The following is a 19,813-nucleotide window of genomic DNA, read 5'->3' on the forward strand; positions in this document are numbered from 1 at the left end:
AAACCAACAGCGATTTTTAAAAAATGCTTGTGATCCAACAAAAAGATGATAGTAATTCTCTTCAGTTTTGCACTAAGTATGGAAAAAAAATCAGAAGAACTGCTCACTAATCCAGGGATGAGCTGACTAACACCGAATCAGGCTAATGAACCAATTATGTAGCAGAAACAGAAGCACATAACTTAACCCCCAAATGTCTGGGGCCCAAATACTTCTCACTGAATCTCAAGAAGGAGGGAGGGAGGTGCTGGCATTGACAACATGGGGGAGGAGTGCTGTTTGTCAGGGAAAACAAGGAGTTCTGTTTTTCATCACATTTTATTTAAGTGCACCCAAGCAGAGCTATCGTAACCAGGTCGAGATGTAATGTTTTCAGGGCGGATTCTTCAGGGGAAGGCAAAGAAGGACCACTGATAAAAGCAACAGTAATGGGAACAGGAAGAAATCTTTCCTTCCTGCAGCACCAGTAGCACAGGCCCTAGTGGAAGAGTAGAAGTGAACTGAGATGACTGTACATTTTAACTGAACCAGAAGAAGCTGCAGTGAGAATGTGAAGACTGAGTTAATCAAGACAGGAGAGCAGAATCAAATATGGTGTAAGATGCAATCTACAGGCCCGAGGAATGCTAAGCACAGCCTCCCGGGAAAGTATAAGGTACCAACAGGACCCTGAATCACCACCTCCCTGTTTATGGAAGGCAAGACAGTCAAAATGCATCCATCCTCGGAGGCTACACGGCTAAAATCGGCTCTGACTTTTTTTCCTGTGCTTTCATTCAGAATCTGATGGATTTTTTTTTCCAGTGTACATAAAAGGATTTTTGTAGCGTAAGCTATATAAAGCCCTTCTATGACTCCATTTTTAGGAATTCCTAATGCAATACTCTTTCTTAGCTATTCTAAAGCAGATTAGAGAGACACCTTTAAGATTTTTTTCTCTTTCATTTTTAAAGAATTTAAATCAAAATGATTTAAGGAATCATTAAAGCCTTGAGGAAAGGCTTTAATTAAAAGGACCAGAATTTCCAGTTAAAAAATAAATAAGTCCTGGGGATATAATGCACAGCATAAGGAATACAGTCAATAATATTGTAACAACTTTGTATGGTGACAGATGGTAACTAGACTTGGTAGTAATCATTTCAAATGTATAAAAAATATCTAATCACTTGTTGTACACCTGAAGCTAACATAATGTTGTAAGTCAACCATACTTCAATTTCTTTTTAAAATATTTCTTTATTTATTTTTTATTGGGCTGCTCCAGGTCTTAGTTGCGGCATGCAAGATCTTCGTTGCAGCATGTGGGATCTTTTGGTTGCGGCATGCAGGCTCTTAGTTGCAGCATGTGGGATCTAGTTCCCTGACCAGGGGTCAAACCCGAGTCCCCTGCATTGGGAGCGTGAAGTCTTAGCCACTGGAACACCAGGGAAGTCCCTAGTCAACTATACCTCAATATTTTTAAAAGAAAAAAAAAAAGTAAGTAAAGTCCAGGATAAAGCCTTGTTGAATTTCAGGATAAACAATTGCACACAAACTTGATAATGTTCAGAATAGTAAAAGAACACTACCAGAAAAGAGTGAATAAAGTTGGCTATTACTCAGCTCAATCAATTTGTAACAAGAAAACTAATTTAGCACTGGCCCTTTTGCCTGGAATGAGTAAACAAGGCAACTTTCACACTGTTTCAAATTACAATGCAGCTGTAAAATCTGGCAACATTATTGGAGTAAAAGAGCCAAGAATGGACTTCTAAAGAATTAACACAATGTTACTGTATTGTGACATCATGTATAAGAACCCCCCATAAGTTAATTTCAACACAACTTCTGAATAAAGACTGGACCAGTTTACAGCTATGGAATCATTACCCTTCCTCATTTAGGTACAAATGACAGCTTTTTAATTATATCAAGGATACCTAAATTTTAAAAAAATCAAATCAGTTAATATTTACCCACCACCAAGCTATTACTGGTGATCACTGGATACATTTTCTGACTTACCTAAATGGTGTACTGTTCAAGTTTAAAATGTCGTAATGGAATAGTCCACTAGTTGGATTAATCCCCCTGATGCTCTAGGCCCAGAGGAGCCTCAAGGAATGTTGTTTGCTGAATATTTCCTAATGAACTGACTCAAAATTCAAGCCACTGACTTCAAGTGCTCATGGGTAATAATGAGTCACATATTATTGCTTACAAACAATGTTTTTTTAGATTTGTCATGAAAAATAAGCCAAGCCCTGGCATCACTATAGGAATAAGCAGTCATATCATAGAATCTCAAGGCAAGTTTCCAAGCTTACGTAGTAAAAAAAAAAGTCCCCAAAAGGAAGCAAGCACACTCTCCCATACTGACCTATACAACCCATGCACTGACCAGGTCAGGGCTAGTAAATGTCATAAAATACTTTTAATCAGGATACAGATGCCAACAAATTATTCTGGGTCATTGGTTCCTGCAGCAAAAGTGAAAACCCTTAATTCCAAGACTGAATTGCTGATCATCCCTGGAATTTATCAGAAACATCAGAACCAATTTAAGTGCTAGAAGATTCCACAGCAATAATTGTTGGGGTCAATAATTGTTCCATCTTGGAAGCTTACCCTCAGTATAGTCCGAATGAACTCTCAAAAGTTCAAACCCTGACAGATGTTTTAAAAAGGCCTAAACAAACTGAAGATGTTATTTCAGGTGAAAGCAACACCTGTTGATTCGACCACAATTTTTGATTCCACCACTATTTTTCATTCCATAAAATCACACAAGAAACAACCCTACTTAGTTTTTATTTCTCATCCATTCTCTACTTTTGCTCAGGGAAAATAGACACTGTACAGTTGGAAAACCCAACTATCTTAACATGAGAATGTGCATATTTTGAGAGCCAGCAGGGAAGTACTGACTGTGAGAATTTGGACAAGTTCTTGACTATTCTGAGTCTCAGTTTCCTCATTTATGAAATGGGTTAGTAATAGGTGTTGTGCAGCTTGTTGCAAGCACAAAAACACGCACAGTAGTCATGTTACACTTGCAGTAAATCAGAGAAATCCAACTACACAGATTCCACACAGGGAGTTCTCATGAGGGTATCTTAGGATGAGCCTTTTACTGCACTGAATAGGATGATGGCATTAAAGGGTATCCCCTTTTCACAAAATTGACCCCTCAATGCAAATCAACTATTAATTCATTCTACAGATATGTACTGATCACTCTTCCAGGCCCTGGGATACAGCAGTGAAGGAAAGCAGCGAAATCCTTGGAGTTAACATTCTAAAGCTCAACTGAGGAAGAGTTAAGGACATTAAGGCATTTTTAAGGATAATTTTCATACATACATTTTCACCTTATTTACTGACTTTAAGTTTAATCTCTGTGCAAGATCAGACTTGAAAGTGAATTTAAAATATCATAGGTGCTTGAGGACATCATAGATGCTTAATAAATATTACCCAAAGTAATTATTTTTATATGCTCTCACTATGGAAATAAAGATGCACTTGATCAAGGCCAATACATTAAATACTGAGACAAGTGTCCTTCATTTCTATGATGCTTTACAGTTTACTGTTTTCATATATATATTCTCTCATTTGCATGTTCCAGCAATCTACAGAGATACATAATGTTTCTATTTTATTGTTGAAGAAATAAGGGGCCAAGTGACTTACGTAGTAATATAGCTAGTAAATACTAAAAATTTAACCCCTAAAATTGCTCTCTCTCTCTCTCTCTCTCTATATATATATATATATATATATATTTTTTTTTTTTTTTTTTTTTTTTTTTTCAGTACGCAGACCTCTCACTGTTGTGGCCTCTCCCGTTGCAGAGCACGGGCTCCGGACGCGCAAGCTCAGCGGCCATGGCTCACAGGCCCAGCCGCTCCGTGGCACGTGGGATCTTCCCAGACTGGGGCACGAACCCACGTCCCCTGCATCGGCAGGCAGACTCTCAACCACTGCGCCACCAGGGAAGCCCAAATTGCTCTATTTTTGAAAAGGGGTCAGGGGTAGGAGAAATGGCAACTTTGACTCAAATGAAAGTAACTCAGTGACTATCTGTGGTCTTTTCACTGCAGAGACTAAACAAGATTGATGTGCATGGGAGGAACTCGAAAGACAGGTCTTGTGGCTGTAAGCACCTAGAGTATGGTTCATCTTAGACCATGGTGGGCCACAGCCCAGCTCCACTACTCACTAGCTGGACTATGGGTGTGATATGTTACTGGCCAATGCCTGAGTTTCCTCATCTGGAAAACAAGAAAACTAAGACCAACTTAATGTGTTCCTGTCAGGATTAAATGAGTTACTATGAATACTTGGAACAGGCTGAGAACACTGCCTCGTACCAAGCAGCACTCAATGAATCATAACATGAAATTTATACACACATACGCGCATATACATACACGCAAGTTGTTAGCCACCTTCACAGATATTATTAATCCTCAAAATAACACTGAGCAAAACATAACATTATCCCAATTATTAAACTTGTACCAAAGGCTCAAAGCCATATTATGGCCAGCTCAAGGTCACAGCCAATATGTGATAGAGCCTGGACAAGAGCCCAACTCTAACTCCAAACCCTACCCTTTCCACAAGCATTTCTGTGTTCTGAAGAACATTTCACAGACTGACAGCTTTAAGAAAATCAGATATTCTTCTTTCTGTGCTGCAACCAGCCATCTTTGTTCAACCCTTCTCTGACCTCAGCAGCCCAGAGAGCCTTTAATTTTCCTTGACTCCTTTAAGACCTCATGCCACTGTCCACTTGCCTCTCGTTCACTTCACTGCCTTGTATTAACACACCTGCCTGGTACTCATTCCTCACCCCTTCAACCTGATATTTTGAGCATCATTTATGGATGAGGCACTGAGCAAGGTGAGGTCTGAAATAAGGCGAGGCCAATAACAGTATATATAAATAGTTCCTGGGTATTTTGCTGCCAGGAACTCTTTCTAATGACACGCACAAAACTAAGCCGAGCAGGGCTTCCCTGGTGGCACAGTGGTTAAGAATCCGCCTGCCAATGCAAGGGACACAGGTTTGAGCCCGGGCCCGGGAAGATCCCACATGCCGCTGAGCAACTAAGCCCATGCGCCACAACTACTGAGCCTGAGCTCTAGAGCCCGCGAGCCACAACTACTGAGCCGGCATGCCACAACAACGGAGGCCTGCGTGCCTAAAGCCCATGCTCTGCAATAAGAGAAGCCACGACAATGAGAAGTCTGCGCATTGCAACGAAGAGTAGCCCCCGCTTGCCGCAACTAGAGAAAGCCCGCGCACAGCAACAAAGACCCAACACAGCCAAAAAATAAATAAATAAAATTAATTTAAAAAAAAAAAACTAAGCCCAGCAACGTGAACTTAGCAGATCCATTGAGCAACAAATTGAAATCTCCAGAGCACTTCTAGCCTGGACTTTGAATCGAGAGAAACTGGGAAGGTAGAGAGCTATTGGCGAACAGCTTCACATACTCAGATATTCAAGTCTAGACTTGGTATGTTTGGTTTTGTCTTGTTTTTCTTGTTTATTTGTTTGCTTGTTTTTCTTACTCCAGCACTGTACCCAGAAGGTACAGGTAGGCCAAATGACAGCACTGACGCCGCTCACCAATGGACACTGACCGCTACCTCTGGGACCCCCTTCAGGGAGGATGAAGATGACAGGAAGCAACCAGTGTGGAGTCTGGACTCACAGAGGAGTTTCTTTTGCCTGAAACCCAAGAAGAAACACGAGGATCAACGCAAACCCTCTTACTAGAAAACTGGAGAAATCCATTGTCATGAAAGCGAGGCTGGGCTCCACTGAAGCAGCCAAAAGCCATGAGGCACATTGACTTGAAGTGAGACCTTTAGAAAACCTTAGAACACCCAGCAATGATAGTCACATATGCCTGGAAGTGTAGAGATCACACACACTCATGTTCTCAAACTGCCAAGAATGCCTGTGCCAATTGTGCACAATTGTCACCAACTCTTAATCATATTTCCTGAAGCATGGTAACTCTGGGAGGATCCTTTCATTGAAACTTAAAATTATATCCTTGTTGGGATCTTTTATAATGAATATATATTCTGCCTCAGTTCACTTGAATAAAAATTATTACCATAAACACCAAAGGAATACATGATCATCCAGTATTTTGTTGCAATATTTTTTTAACTTAATGACATAAATCTTGTTTGTGTCTTTAGACACTGTAATCCATTGTTGGACTCTTTTAGGGCAAGTCTTCAGAAAATCCTGTCACAAAACAAAATCCTGACATTTCAATACTCTTTTCTCAATATAGTATCCAAACCCTTGGCTTCCATAGTAAAAAGGAAATCAAGTAACAATAGCTATCGTCCCCAGTAACCTTCTCCTTGTGCACATATGCTGAGCCTTCTCATTCACAGTGAAATATTGCCCTGCGCTTCAGCCTTCCAAGCACAGAGAAGTAAAAGTCAAGCTTCTGATGACATCATACAGCTGTTCTAAATAATTTACTGAATAAAAATGAAAGCAATCAACTAAAAGAGCTATCATAAAACACACCCAAATTCTGAAAGCAGACTTTTCATAACTATAAATCAAGTAATATTCTTTGCCCAGGGTCAGAACAGGCCTATAAAGTACCTTTAAAATGTCAGTTAATTATGTTTCTTCAAGGCAGAAACACTGGATCTGGCCCCAGAAGAATTTACTTCAACCACCCTCCTGAAACAAAAGTACTGAAGTTGCAGAGAGTACAAGTGATTTATTTATTTATTTATTTTTTTATTTTATTTATTTATTTTTGGCTGCGTTGGGTCTTCATTGCTGCGCGTGGGCTTTCTCTAGTTGTGGCGAGCAGGGGCTACTCTTCATTGCAGTGCGCGGGCTTCTCATTGCAGTGGCTTCTCTTGTTGCAGAGCACGGGCTCTAGGTGTGCGGGCTCAGTAGTTGTGGCTCGCGGGCTTAGTTGCTCCGCGGCATGTGGCATCTTCCTGGATCAGTGATCAAACCCGTGTCCCCTGCGTTGGCAGGCGGATTCTTAACCAGTGCACCACCAGGGAAGGCTTGGTGGAGGCTTTGATGGAGCCTTCATTATGTCAGAAAGCTCACTTTTTTTTTCAATTTCAGGAACATTAATTGTATAAAGGCAAAGTGAAACAAACTGTTCTCTCTGAAACACATCAAGACAATATAAACAGGCTAGAACATTCCATATAGAGAACCTTCAATGCGGTCTCTCTTGTCCCATATCCCCTCAGACTTAGTTTTGCGACTGCCTTCAGTATTCAATAATTATGGTTCTGTTCTTAGCACTGCATGACTTCAAAAGTTCAACCACTATATACGAGGAAAGTCAAATCCGTTTAACAAGCTTTTATTGAACAGCTGTTATGTACAAGGTATTGTGTGAGGCTTGAGGGATGGTAGGCTACAAAGATAAGTAAGATACTTCCTGTGCTCACCAGTTCTGAGGAAGACAAAATTAGAGAACGGCATTGCAAGTCAGGCTGTGCATTGGAAATGTAAAAGACAAAGCAAAGATGAACCAAGGGTACAGTGATTACTGAAAAAAAATGTTCAGTTGTACTCAAAGACCACTCTATGTTTCATTGTCTAAATGAGAGCCCTTGCCTAGAATAATTTTACTCATTATTCAGAGGTGTTTTTTTTGTTTTTTTTTTGTTTTTTTTTTTGCGGTATGCGGGCCTCTCACTGTTGTGGCCTCTCCCGTTGCGGAGCACAGGCTCCGGACGCGCAGGCCTAGCGGCCACGGCTCACAGGCTTAGCTGCTCCGCGGCATGTGGGATCTTCCCGGACCAGGGCACGAACCCGTGTCTCCTGCATCGGCAGGCGGACTCTCAACCACTGCGCCACCAGGGAAGCCCTCAGAGGTTTTTTGAGTCACCTGAATGACATGTAATAGTCATTTGGCTCTTCAAATAAAACTGCAAGGGAAAAATTATCCCAATGTATTATAGATGTAATTTTAAAATATTAAATAAAATTTTAATAAACTAAGACAGTTTTTTTAACTGAAACTGCTTTATAGAAATATTGAGAAAAATACAGTAAATACACTATGCTTACTCCCTGGTTATCAAATATTTAGTAAAAACACATCTGGGTAGTCTGGTAAAGAAAATAGGTCAGGTCCATATCCCAAAGGAAGTTAAAAATAATAGACTCAAAATAAACACACATACAAAAGACTGACAAAGCAATAAAAATGTGTCAAAAAAAACACACTAAAGATTATACAAGTAAAATAAAAATCAAGACAATAAATAAATCAAGGCTTACATTATGTACTTGATATATGATAGTTCAATGAGTATTTATTGAAGGGATGAAGGAACAAAGGAATGAAGAAAAGAATGAACAGACAAACATGCCCTAGGATCACTTATTTGGCCAGTGCTTCCATATGCAATGCAATATTGGTTTATTGAATTCTGTTCATAGATTTTTTTAATATTTATTTTATTTTATTTATTTTATTTTTGGCTGTGTTGGGTCTTTGTTGCTGCACGCAGGATTTTCTCTAGTTGCGGAGAGCGGGGGTTACTCTTGTTGCGGTGCGTGGGCTTCTTTTTGCTGTGCCTGGGCTTCTCTTGTTGCGGAGCACAGGCTCTAGGCGCCTGGGCTTCAGTAGTTGTGGCACGCGGGCTCTAGAGTGCAGGCTCAGTAGTTGTGGTGTACGGGCTTAGTTGTTCCACGGCATGTGGGATCTTCCCGGACCGGGGCCTGAACCCGTGTCCCCTGCATTGGCAGGCAGATTCTTAGCCACTGAGCCACCAGGGAAGCCCTGGTCACAGATTTTTTTAATAAAGAAGACACTCTCAGAGCGGCAGCATCAGAATCAAGTAGTTGGCACTGCACCCACCTTAACCTTTATTGATAGTACTCTTTCTCAAGGAAAGGCAGGGAATAGTACTAGCTGTCATTGGTTTCTGGCTTTCCTGTTCAGACACAAGATTAGATGGCTCTTATCTGCCCCCTCTACAGTCAGGCATCCTGTAGGACTTGCTCTGGCCAGTGAATCACTTCCCAGCAAAAAGTTACTTTCCCCTCCCATTGTAAGGGTGACTGTGGTAATAGATAGCATGGAGGAAGCCTCTGTCAGTCTGGGTACCAAACCATATCGGACACATAGCATGAATGAAAAAAAAAACTTCCATTGTGCCAACCTCTGAGATCTTGCGTTGTTTGTAACTGAAGCATAATCTAGCCACCCTGGCTCAGGTACGCAGTATTAAGCATATAAAAACCATTCCCATTTCCCCTGTACCTACCCCATATCAAACACTCCTCAGCTGCCCCAACACATTACATCTCAAATATCTGAAATCAATCTGTTTTTATAATATTCTTTTAAAGCAAAGTATTTTGGCAGAAAAAGAAAGAGAAGGGAAGGAGGGAGGAAGGAAGGGAGGAAGGGAGGGAAGAAAGGGAAGGAAATAATGTCTCCACCATTTCATCTTTTCATCCAACAGAATCCATCTCAATTCCAACATTTCTTCTCAGCACTTGACAATGGCATGGTATTAATGAGATTAACTAAGTCTGCCATGGGAATTCAACATACAAGTAGGTCAACTGAAATATTCTGAGTTGAAAAATATACAGGATCAATGCAGGAGCTAGGTGGGAATTACAGGGTTACTAGTGGAGAAGAACAAAACACAAGAACTCTGGTAGGTCCCTTAAAATAGAAAGAGCAACACAGCTCCTTACATAGCTCCTTCATGTTATAAATCAAGTAAGAAATTCCATCTCCCACCCTCACCCCAGGAGAAAATTTAGTAATAAAATGTCTAATAGACAACTGGGACATTTTTACAACATTCAGTCTCCCTTCCTAGATCTGATTCACTAGGCTTATTAATTTTTTGGACTTGGAAAATATTTAAGCCATGATAACTATATAAAATGGTCAACATGAAATATTTCATCCTCATCGAATTCCTACTCATTTCATTTTCAGCATTTGGATAGGTCTTTCTTTAATAATACAAGAAAAGTGGGCTCAAAGAACACTTAAACATATTTAGCTTTGAAATTTCTGTTGCAAATTTCCAAGGGCTAAGTTTAATTTTTGGCTAATTTCTCACATTCTCACCAAAATATGTCCTAGAATTAACATTCTAGGATCAATTTTTACATACCTTGATTTGTTTTATGTTGATATCTATTTTAAGATCTAGCTAGAAAACACCAAGTAATGTTTAAACTACATTCTAGAGCCCTTGGCATTATAGCATAATAATAAGTTTAATTACTGTTGACATTCTACACTGCCTAAGTAAACTGCATTAGAGCTTTATTCTTCCAATTCTACATGTAATGAGACAGTATAGATAGAAAATTTTCCTGTGTTTCAATTTTGTATTCAGTATGAATTGCAAAGTACATGTAATTCTTCAAGCACTACTCATGACAGGGTCCAGTTTTAAATAGATATCGTCCCTGGCATTAATAATGAACAACAAGCTGGAGAAAAAATTCACAGGATAGAATATGCATTTTATCCTTTTTGCCAAGTTGAAATACAAGGGTGGAAATTCTTCCAAGGTATCACATGACCAGTTAAGAACTTTAAGACACTCTCTCTGGACTTCAGCTTTCTCTCCTATGAACTGACCTCTAAAGACCATTTAAACTGTAAAATGCTATGCTTCTATTGCTACTGCTGTTTTTGAAAAAAATACAAAGTGATTTCAGTTGTATATTTTATTTCCTCAAGTATTCAAATGCAGTCTAGGGTAGCCATTAGGGGCACAGCCTTTGTCTAAATCTTGGTTTTATTATCAGTTGAGGCTTTAGGAAAGTTAATCTCCCTAAGCTTCAATTCTCTCCTCAAAAAGAAAATGGAAATGAAAATCGTACCCACCTCATATGACAGTTAAGAGTAAAATTAGTTGAATTACATACAAAAAGTCTTACTTCCCACCAGTATGAGTACATATATTATAAGCACTCATAAACCATTAGCCAATGTTCTTATTATAATTACCTCTTCTCTTGAGAAGTACGTCTAGAACCTGCCATAACTGACCGGCTACATGCAAGATCTTGTAATAGGGAATTTAACTTCTCTCAACCAAGAATTGCCTTCATTTATTTTAATTGAATGCAATCTCAACTTCCTCCATTGCCTCACTTTCCAGCCTCCTTCAGGCAAATATGTTATTTCTTTTCCTTCTAAGTTCCTCTCTCTCCCCCCACCTTCTTCATCCTTTATATTTTTACAGGATTTTTTTTTCTCTTATTTGTCCCACTGAGCAGTCTTAATATAAGAAACAAACAAATAAATAAAGAAGTCTGTATTGTGTGAAACAGCAGTTTTTCAGTTTAAACAATGAGACAAAGTACTGGGGCTGATTTGTACTAAGCCTCACATGAAGATCAACCTCCTTACATTATAGTAACACCTCCTGTTTCTGCTTTCCCCTTTAAGCAGGCAAGAAGACAAAGGCAAATTTTAATTTATCTCTACAAAGCTTAAATAATACATCACACAGTGGCACAGCAATGGGCACGCTGTAAATGTTAGTAAGCTGAAATCTTTTCACAGAATCCTCCTTTTATATTTCTAAACACCATAACACAAGGATTTCCTAGATTTTGCCAAAATAAAAACAGAATTCTCTTCCTGGTAGACATTTGGGTTGTATTCGGGGTGAAGGAGGCAAGAGAGATGAGTATTTTTAAGTCTTTGTCAGTAACCTGCAGCGATGCGATGCTTAGGATGGGGGCACTTACTTCACACTTTTTTGCCCGCCTTTCCCTACAAGATTTTGAAAGAGAACACTGTCCTCTGGCATCGATTATCAGAGGCCTGTCAGGTAGCTCACTGCAGGCTCAACAATGAGAGAAATATGCACAGAGTTGCCTTGGGTAGAACCTCTGAACTGCTCAGATTTCAGTTCAGATGGAGAAAAGACACTCACTGTTAGCATTTTCCCAGGGTCTTCGCCAGACTTTTCATTTTACCTGCTCATTCCCCATTGAGAAGCAAGGTTCCACTGCAAACTTTTATATAACTACTAAGAGAGAGATGTGAGTTAGGACAAAACACCAAAAATATTTCTTCAAATAAAGCAGTAACATTTCTAATTCATTAAACTCAGTCAGATGATGGAAAAGTACAGAAAGGGATGAGACTTAGTTCTGGCCACCTTGAAACCCTTGTATATGGGTGTCACAATTTGCTAGTATCACCTGTGATTACGAATAAATCTAGTAAATGAATGGAATAAAGGGATAAGCAAAGTTCTTGGACAATATTTTTTAAGTTCTTAAAGGATCTGGGTGTACATGCAAGAGTAGTCTCCAAAGACTCTGGCGTGTGGGCATAGGTTTGTATCTTTTTTTTTTAACATCTTTATTGGAGTATAATTGCTTTATAATGCTGTGTTAGTTTCTGCTTTATAACAAAGTGAATCAGCTATATATATACATATATCCCCATATCCCCTCCCTCTTGCATCTCACTCCCACCCTCCCTATCCCACCCCTCTAGGTGGTCACAAAGCACCAAGCTGATCTCCCTGGGCTATGCGGCTGCTTCCCACTAGCATCTATTTTACATTTGGTAGTGTATATATGTCCATGCCACTCTCTCACTTCGTCCCAGCTTACCCTTACCCTCCCCGTGTCCTCAAGTCCATTCTCTATGTCTGCATCTTTATTCCTGTCCTGCCCCTAGGTTCTTCAGAACCTTTTTTTTTAGATTCCATATATAATGTGCTAGCATATGGTATTTGTTTTTCTCTTTCTGACTGACTTCACTCTGTATGACAGACTCTTGGTCCATCCACCTCACTACAAATAACTCGATTTCATTTCTTTTTATGGCTGAGTAATATTCCATTGTATATATGTGCCACATCTTCTTTATCCATTCATCTGTCGATGGACACTTAGATTGCTTCCATCTCCTGGCTATTGTAAATAGAGCTGCAGTGAACATTGTGGTACATGACCCTTTTTGAATTATGGTTTTCTCAGGGTATATGCCCAGTAGTGGGATTGCTGGGTCGTATGGTAGTTCTATTTGTAGTTTTTTAAGGAACCTCCATACTGTTCTCCATAGTGGCTGTATCAATTTACATTCCCACCAACAATGCAAGAGGGTTCCCTTTTCTCCACACCCTCTCCAGCATTTAATGTTTGTAGGTTTTTTGATGATGGCCATTCTGACTGCTGTAAGGTGATACCTCATTGTAGTTTTGATTTGTATTTCTCTAATGATTAGTAATGTTGAGCATTCTTTCATGTGTTTGCTGGCAATCTGTATGTCTTCTTTGGAGAAATGTCTGTTTAGGTCTTCTGCCCATTTTTGGATTGGGTTGTTTGTTTTTCTGATATTGAGCTGCTTGTAAATTTTGGAGATTATTCCTTTGTCAGTACAGGTTTGTATCTTAAAATTACCTTTTCTTTTCTACTATTGTCAGTTCAGATGCTGCTAACTTAAAAAGCAGGGTATGATCATTAGAATAAATTAATATTGTCTAAAGGGTCCTTCCAGCTCTTTAAACACACAAAATTATCACAGCCCTTTCATGTATGCAAAACTGCAGATATAATGCAAGGAAATTTAATGTAACCACATTTCTATTTTAATGTTCTAAATCATTTCAGTAACTTGGGAGTCCATTAGGCTAAATATTACTGGAAAACACTAAGTGTAAATCCATATAATGTATTCTGAGAAGGGCTGTAGGAAGGGCATTAACAAATCTCTATTGGTTAGGATACTTTCAGCTGTAAATGAAACAAACAAATAAACAAACAAACTGGCCTCAAATAATAAGGGTATTATATTATCTCATCCAGCTCTGGAGGTGAGCTCCAGAGCTGGATGACTCCACAGCTCCGCAAGTACTGACTTCATTCTCAGGCTGGTAGCAAGATGGCTGCAGTGGTTCCAGGCATCACCTATAGACACAGCAAGAGCAGAGGAAGAAAGGCAACCTTCTCTTCCTGTCCTTAGAAGTCAGGAAACCCTTCACAGATGGTCCCCCCAACTTTGGTCATGACTGAGTCACTGGCCCATTCCTTGTCCAATTTCTGGCAAAGAGCCATGAAAGCCACAGCTAGCTCACTAGAAGGGGCTGGACATAGGGGGTCAACCACAGTGACCATGGTGGGTGGCCTGGATGACAGGGCACAATAACCATTATATCAAAAACATACTGTCTTCCCAGAGCTTACTTTCTAAAAATACTGTGATGCTGGTGAACAGCAAAGCCAGATGCACAACCAAAGACCACACGATGCAATCACGAAACAAACACTATATCAACCTTCTATTCCTAGAGAGGGTTAAGTACATTTTGTTGGACTGGGAAGGGCTCCGAGCTCAGAAAATTTAAATAGGTCAGTAGCAAGCGTTGCTTTCCCCGGCAAATGACACATATAAAGAAAAGTGTTTAAACAGACACCTAGATTTCAATTGTTTGCATTTAACACATTGTTCTTTGGATTTGGTTTTTTGTGTTTTTAAAAAAAAAAACAATGGGGGCTAGTACAGGAAGAAGATGAAAGAGGCTGAACGGAAGAAGAACTAAATCACCTTAGGATACAACTCACATAGGAGAAAATCTAAACTCTTTCCTTTGGCCTGTGAGATCCTACAGATCTGGTCCCATGACCTCTCTGACGGAATCTCTTCTTACTGTCCCCTTCTCTCCCTCCACTCCGCCACTTCCTTCTTGCTCCCATTGCCAGAAGAGCTCTTTTCCCAGGTGTTCCTACGGCCTCCTCCCTCATGCCTTTCAGGTCTCTGCTCAGATGTGATCTTCTCAGTGAGACCACCTCTGACCATCTTAAATACACAGCATATTCTCCCGCTGAATATTTCCTATTATTACCCTGCTTTATTTTTCCCCATAGCACCTGTCACTATCCGATATATATATTTACTTTTTTTTTTTTTTTTTTTTTTTTTGCGGTATGCGGGCCTCTCACTGTTGTGGCCTCTCCCGTTGCGGAGCACAGGCTCCGGACGCGCAGGCCCAGCGGCCATGGCTCACGGGCTTAGTTGCTCCGCGGCATGTGGGATCTTCCCGGACCAGGGCACGAACCCATGTCTCCTGCATCGGCAGGCGGACTCTCAACCACTGCGCCACCAGGGAAGCCCTATTTACCTTTTTTTTGTCTTTACTCTCTAGAATATGTTTCCTGAAGGCAAGGATCTTCAGGAGTTAGAAAAGTTTCTGACACATAATAGGTGCTCAAAAAAACATTTGCTGAATGTATGAATGGGGATAAGATGAAAGCATAATAGGAAAACAATACACTTAATACTTTTATAAAAGTATAAATTGAGACCTAGCCACCAAGAAGTATTTTCATAGAGTAGTATAGTTTTCTTTCTTTCTTGAACACAAAAATAAAAATAATTATGTCACCACTGAGTATATTCACTTCTACTTATTCAGCTGATAAAGAAAATCTGTTTTAAAAGTATAAAATACTAAAAAAATGTATAAGATAGTATATCAAATTATTCTTTTCCAAAGTAAGCTTCCAGGAGTCAAATCAAATTATTTTTCTAAAATTAACACCTGATGCCTAACAATCATACAACATAGACAAACTTTTTCTCTTCTCTCTTCCCATTTTTTTTTTTTTATGGGAAACTAGTTTAATGGCAAAGGTCCTAGAACTGTAAAGAATACATTCCCGATACTCCCTGTCTTATGCTGCCAGCATCAAATACTATCTTTAAATGAATTTGCAATTCAGTTTCTCAGACATCCAGCAGTATGTCTTGTCCTTCTGTCCAAAGGAGGAAGGGATGCTGTTAACTTAGATTTAATGACTGTACAGATTTTAAACAGAACACATGCTAGGTCCTTAGTTTCTGATCAGACCTGGAGCTAGGCAGTGCCTTGCCCTGAGCAATGCATATAAACGCCACAACGCGCTGCCAGGTCTCCAAGCACGCTGCCAGGTCTCCAAGCACGCAGATTCCTGCAGCCACAAAAGATGCTCTCTGAATTGTCCGCATTGCCCTAAATACTTCCCAATTACAGAACCAAGGAGAAAGCTATTTAGGTGCTCTGCGACACATGTGATTTCCAGGGAACATGAAGGTGACCCACAATAAAGAATCTTGAATTAAAGGTCACAGAGGCCCCTACAGTCCCAGATAAAGAAGAGCAGTAATTTCCTTGGCATTTTCACTTCCACTCCCATCCACTACCAATCTCAGGAAATCCAAAGGTTTTAAATACCAAGACCAAGAGTACAGCCGCCCAGCTTTCCCAGCTTGCAGAGAAGTATGATAGAGATTTTCAGATTAGGTTTAGTACACAATAGGTCTTTATTCTGTACCTCCTATATGAAATTTAAGAATTTAACAGGTTCTGAGCAAATGAATATTTCATTCTTGTTCCATAGTATAATAAAAAAAAAAGTCCTTTTCATTGGGAGGGCTTAAACGTAACCCAAGAATCCAACTTCTGATTCTATCAGTCTGCCACAACCAGGGTCCTATTGAAAGTGTTCATTCCTTAATGCATTCAACAATCCTCTCCTGGCAGCGCTGATGGGGTTCAATCCCAAACTGCCGATAATACATAAGACAGAACCAATTCTGGCACAGCACACTTCGGAAATGGAGGGAAAATTCTTTATGTAGTTACTTTAAAACTACATGAATTCAGTTTACATAGACAAAGAATTCAGTCCCCAAAGCAAGGATAAAAAGCTGCCTTTAGATATAAAGTTTCTACTTAAGCTCATATATTTCAGACCCAGGGACATTTTATGTTATTCCAAAACCGTTGTTATTTTTCCTAATGACAGAGTAAAAATAGTTGCTGAGATACTTCAGTTGAAAGGGTTCCATTTTAAACATCTCCTAAAAATGAAAATGCCTGAGCCAGATGATAAAAATACATTTTGAATGAAAGAAAAGTTTATTTCTTTTTGTACAAGCATCTTCAGGTCTTTCCAATTTTAGTTTATATTCATACCTACAAGTCTACATGACTAAGGGATCCATTTTTATAGGTTGAAGGGGTCAAGATAAAAGCGTTTTTCCTTTTGTTACATAGTTTTAAAGTTCCAACTGAAACTATGGTTCTTTATTCCATTGGAGAATATTTCTTTTATATCCAGCAGTTTTCAGGCATTCAGCCTCCCTCATAGGACCTATCTAGCTACATATGAGTGAGTAACTAGAACACGCTTCTGTGTAACAGGCCCAGTCCTTCTCACTGGGTATGTTTAGAGAGGCTGTCTTTTAGGACCCTATAATAAAGGACCCTATAATAAAGGAATCCTTTTTCAAAGTACATGCCAAAACCAGTTGCAACAACCCCACATACTCTACTAATGTACACCTTATTGCTGTGAGAGTGACATTCACAGAGATCACAGCAGAATCATCCTAATTTACTACCTGCAGCAGCTGCCACATTCTCGTCCTCAACCAAAGGGAATAAACATAGAGCACTCTCCTCCTGCCAGTTCTCTCACAAGCCGGTAGGAGAGCGGGCTAAAGGAGGAAAGCCATGGGCTTCCCTGGTGGCGCAGTGGTTGAGAGTCCGCCTGCCGATGCAGGGGAAAAGGGAGGAAAGCCAGAGAAGACTGGCAGCCATCAAAGAGGAAGTCATCCTTTTCCGGCAACACTCAATGTCTCGATCATGAATGTACTGTGGAGTCCCATCCAACTTGCCTTGGATAAATTCAATATAAACCATATGTGCTCGACCAAAAATAAAAGAGAGAAAAATAACGTTTTGAACAGCACGGACATTTTACTGGAGAAGCATATGACACTGGATAAGATGGGAGAAGACTGCCCCTTCAATCAGGCTGAGCTCCTATATGCTGCTCATAGTATAAGCATCCCAAGTTGAGTGCAATTCCAGGAGTTAAAGATACATATTTTTCCTAGAACATGACCCCAAACGAAAGCTAGCTACCCTGAGGCTCAAACAAGCAAACAGCATCCCATGCTGTTTTTCAAATATACCAACAAGCATGTGATATCTCAGGACCCTTGCACATGCTATTTCCACTGTCTGGGAGGCTTTCCCCCCAAAATATCTATATGGTCCACATGGCTCATTTCCTCACTTTCTTCATATATTTACATTAAAGTCACCTTCTCACTGAGGTCTTCTTTGATCCTTCAATCTAAACATTTATCAACCCTCCAACACATTATTTCTTTTTTCTCTGCTTTACTTTCCCCAATATCACTTAACACTATTTAACATACTATACATTTTGTATTATTTGTTATCTCCTCCTACTAGAATGTAAGCTCCATCAGGGCAGAGATTTTTTTTTACTGTTTTGTTCACTGCTGTGTCTCCAGTACCAGAAAAACCACTGTTAAATATTTATTGATAAAACAGTAATATGCTGTAATACTGGAAGAAAAACAGACACACTAATCTTCTTTCAAGGTAGCACATGGTTCTCATTCACAACATGGGACATTCTCAAGAGAATTTAAGAAGTACTTTTTTAAAAAGAACATTATTTTATTAACATCTTTATTGGAGTATAATTGCTTTACAATGGTGTGTTAGTTTCTGCTTTCTAACAAAACGAATCAACTATACATACACATATATCCCCATATGTCCTCCCTCTTGCGTCTCCCTCCCACCCTCCCTATCCCACCCCTCTAGGTGGTCACAAAGAAATGAGCTGATCTCCCTGTGCTATGCGGCTGCTTCCCACTAGCTTTCAGTTTTACATTTGGTAGTGTATGTATGTCCATGCCACTCTCTCACTTTATCCCCCACCAAAAATTAAAAAGAACATTAAAAAAATAACTTTAGATTTAAGAAGAGTTGCAAAGAGAGTTCCCACGTGCCCTTCACATAGCTTCCCCTAATGCAAGCATCTTACCTAAGCATGTGCATGTTTTCAAACACAATAGTGTTAACTAAACTACAGCGTTTGTTCAGATTTCTCCAGTTTTTCCACTAATGTCATTATTGTGTTTCATCATCATGATCCCTTAGTCTCCTCCAACCAGTGACAGCTCCTTCATCTCCCCTTGATTTTCATGATCCTGACACTTTTGAAAAGTACTTGGTCAGATATTTTGTAGAATGTCCCTCAGTTTGGGTTTGTCTGATGCTTTCCTATGACTAATCTGGGGTATGGACTCTGGAGAATAATAACACAGGGGTGAAGCACCCTTCTCATTGCATTGTATCAGAAGACATATAAGGTTTATTATCATTGTTTTTATTATTATTATTGACATTAACCTTGAATATTTGGTAAACGTGGTGTTGCCAGTTTCCTCCACTGTGAAGCTACTGTTTTTCCCTTTCCATACCCTATTTGTTAGGAGTGAGTCACTATGTCAGCCCACACTCGGGAATACTTTTAACTACACATGATGTCTGCTTTGTGTGCGGACTTTAGAACATAACGCCTGCAGAAACACACCCCCACGTGCACTCAGTCACCAAGAGAAGATGAAGTGTACAAAACGTAGATGGCCTGACAAAAATGGGATCAATACGCAGCCATGTAAGAGGATTATTTCCGTGGACCCAATCAACACAGACCCCTTCTTTTTTTGACAGAGTATGACCACACAAATAGAAAAAGTAGAGCATGGAAGGATTAAAATACTATCCCAATATGACAGGATAAAACAACAAATGAGTTGAATCCAAGAATAATCCTCCTTGCTATATCCCTGGCAATGATCCAGACAATTTCTACATCACTGCAACTGGGTAACACCCTTTGTTTTATTAACCGTGTTTCATCAATAGCACTTATTTAACAGTACTGTACAGAGAAAACAAAATGTGTGGCCAAGACTA

At 39.7% G+C, this 19,813-nt stretch overlaps 1 protein-coding gene across 14 annotated transcripts in view; it reads right to left on the bottom strand.

The window, feature by feature from the left end:
- The window catches only part of LIMCH1 (LIM and calponin homology domains 1), a 349,588-nt gene that overhangs the window by 295,091 nt on the left and 34,684 nt on the right, over window positions 1-19,813 (bottom strand). For 3 of the 14 annotated variants that reach the window (XM_067036167.1, XM_067036162.1, XM_067036172.1), the window contains exon 2: window positions 5,628-5,729. The exons of 10 other annotated variants lie outside the window; for them this stretch is intronic. The gene's annotated coding sequence lies outside the window, so the exon portion shown is untranslated. Of the gene's footprint in view, window positions 1-5,569; window positions 5,730-19,813 lie in introns of all 14 variants that reach the window. One more of the 14 variants, XM_067036163.1, reaches the window with a different exon arrangement.

This window comes from Kogia breviceps, chromosome 6 (assembly GCF_026419965.1).
Source record: "Kogia breviceps isolate mKogBre1 chromosome 6, mKogBre1 haplotype 1, whole genome shotgun sequence".
In the NCBI taxonomy this organism is placed as follows: domain Eukaryota; kingdom Metazoa; phylum Chordata; class Mammalia; order Artiodactyla; family Physeteridae; genus Kogia; species Kogia breviceps.